The sequence below is a fragment of the Ptychodera flava genome, unplaced genomic scaffold (assembly GCF_041260155.1).
Source record: "Ptychodera flava strain L36383 unplaced genomic scaffold, AS_Pfla_20210202 Scaffold_48__1_contigs__length_985763_pilon, whole genome shotgun sequence".
NCBI classification, from domain to species: domain Eukaryota; kingdom Metazoa; phylum Hemichordata; class Enteropneusta; family Ptychoderidae; genus Ptychodera; species Ptychodera flava.
Genome location: NW_027248370.1, coordinates 741,031 through 743,892, shown reverse-complemented (window position 1 = coordinate 743,892; position 2,862 = coordinate 741,031). Strand labels below are relative to the sequence as shown.

The window sequence follows — 2,862 nt, the reverse complement described above, 5'->3', positions numbered from 1 at the left end:
TTAAGGTTGATGACCTTTGCCTTTAAGGTTGTTTACCCCAGTCGAACCCTATGTTGACAAAATTGGGACATTTTTGTCCGGTTCGAACTTTTTCGAATGCCAGTACAACCTTTACGAGTTAGCCTTTTCCCGATAGTAGACAATATATCAAGCCGTCTATTGCGGGCGCTATTCGGCTTTAAACTGCAGTCCGAGCAAGACGCAAGAGCGGCTCAAAACGGCTGAGTCTTTCCGTCATCTGCAGGGAAATTTCATTTCTACTAATCTTACATACTATCATCTTCTTGACATATTCCCTCGACACAGTCACCTAGCGGCTCAATTATTCGACGGAAATGCTTCACAAGTTGGTAGACTTTTATCCGATATTGGACTATGAAGTGCCCGGTCACTCAAAAAAACCCCGAAATCTACAAGGAGGGGAAGGAGGTGTTGCTCAAAATATGAAGAGAAAGAAGGGGGGTTCGCAATTGTTTATTTGGTGCAAAATAAATTGAAATACCTCTCAGATTGCATCATTGTACATATTAATTTATCGATATTTTCGATTTGAGAGGGGGACCAGTTGTTACCCGTCTTCGAATATACCATCAATAGGGAAACTGTAGCCTCTTTCAGACAATGATAGCTGGATCAAAATATATTATCTGCTACTCTAGGCAAGGATGCATTTTTATCGTTGACAAAGCTTTTATTGGCAGGGATATACTCTAAAATACGTTTTGTTATAGTTCCCGACATACCATTTTCAAAATAAAACCATGCAGGACGACATTATTGCTTTAAAAATGATTTATTTAAGAGTGACTTTTTCACAACTTGACGATAATCTCTCAGTTAGCTACAGTGAAGGGACAAAGAAGGATTGATTATCGACACTAGCTCAGATAGTGCCGGGACGTATCCTGTGTTTTATGTACGAAACGATCGGTTGAGTTTCTACGCTCCCAAGGAATGGCAATGAGGGTCTGAAACAAAGAAAGAAAAGAGGCCACGATTAAGACATACTGAATGTGTGTGTGTGCTTGGCTTAAAAAACACTTTAGAAATTGCTTCAACTAATGTATAAGAAACTCTTTAGTGATGTCTTGTATCTGTGGGAAGTTGCAACTAAGTTAGATGCCCGAGGAGCCAATGTAAGCTCGTACTCGGATCTATTTGAAAATAGCAGTCTGTAAGAGGTTTGGGTATTTTGCTACCTTTAATGCGATGATTGTAACTTATGTTTTTAGACATATGTCTAAAAGCCAAGACAGATAGAAAATTGAAATTGCGTCTTCCGACAAGGATTTTAAGATTAATGGTATACTGTCACCGGTTCCAATTTTTCTCCAGTTACCATGGAAAGAGAAAATCTAGCCACTCAAAGATTTTACGCGGGTGGCCGCTTTTTAAAACAGCGCCCTAACATGGGAATTTTGAATACCAAGAAACGACCCTTTGACCATATCTGGGCATATTTAGATTACAGGTGACTGTATACCTTTCATCGCACATAGGCTTCTTTTAATGTATCATACCATATGATATCTTGTAATACTCCGATTTTCTAGTTTTAAAACAACTGTAATTGAATGTTTGAATCGGCAACGATATATAGAATCTACTCTGTTGCTTACATTACATGACATAAATAACACATAGTTATTTTGTGCATACCTGGAATTTCACAGACTATGCCCTTTGGCCGGAAGTCGCAGTATTCATCGTCCCACAGACCGTTGTGAGCGCCCCTGAACCTGTTGATATATATCAACGACACACTTTTTAAGGGTGAATTCTGTCACGAGGTAGTATACAAAACCTAGAGTGAATTTATAAAAAAGCAGAGAAAAAGAGATAGACAAAAACAGACAAACAAAAAAACCATAAAACAGACAGACAGAAAGACTGATAGAGGTACATAGAGGAAGCGAAACAGTGACAATGGTCAGTTCATCTTATTATAATTATATAAAACTACACTGGACTGAAAAATCTAGCATAAGTAATGATAAGATATGGCTTTGGCTATTATACCATGTGGCAGATACCTGAATACGATTTGGTGGATAAAATGCTATTGTTTCTGGTTAACTCGTAAGAATGCCGAATTTTATACTCGGTGGGGAATAGAAGGGACAGCGGTGAACAAACTATCGCTTTGAGCGAGTTTCGTTAGTGAGAATGGTTAATATAAGAAAGCTTGTTTTGATGCGATCATTGAAAGTCTTGACATTGAATATAGCTTTTACCATTCGTTTGAATTTGAGCGTATTCTTACCAAAGCTGTACGCAATCTTGTCCCGAAGCGTCTTCTTTGTGTTGTTGTTTGGTTCGCCCGATGCCCAGTTGCTATAGTCGAAGTCGCAGATGAATTCACCCTCTGTCAGGCTGTCACTAAGACCGATCCAGAAGCCGTATCTGTTAATGCATAGGCTTTGATGCATGTTATTACTTAACAGTGCGGACGCACATAGGCGATTTTTCCGTTGTTGCTAGGCGTGTCTATTCCAGATTCTGTCGTCGTTAAGGCGAGACGACGGGCGCCACCGAGTAGAAGCTGACTCAGGACAGGGCGACACATCAGGTAAGCTGAGCTCTCCAAATTTCATTAAATTTTGACCGTTAAATTAGATAAATATGTTTAAGTGCGTTGGTTCTAGTAGATTGATGGTCCGACAGTTGTTTGATGGCTTTTCCCCAGAAATTTGACATTTTTTTCGGAAATACGGCAAAAACTTTCAATGTCAATTGTGGATGGGTTATGACATATCTGGCAGAAACTTGCGAAATTAATACCGTCGTTTGAGAAGTTAACATTTCCGTCTCATGGGTTTAATTTCTAAAGTTTTAGTAAATTTATTATCCTTATTCATCATT

The 2,862-nt window shown here is 39.0% G+C and overlaps 1 long non-coding RNA gene across 1 annotated transcript; it reads right to left on the bottom strand.

The window, feature by feature from the left end:
* Window positions 1–808: 808 nt before the first annotated feature.
* Window positions 809–2,293, bottom strand: LOC139128285 (uncharacterized). Its single transcript, XR_011551245.1, has 3 exons — window positions 2,264–2,293; window positions 1,660–1,739; window positions 809–968 (listed from the first exon to the last, which is right to left on the bottom strand). It is a non-coding gene; the product is annotated as an uncharacterized lncRNA (long non-coding RNA).
* Window positions 2,294–2,862: the final 569 nt, after the last annotated feature.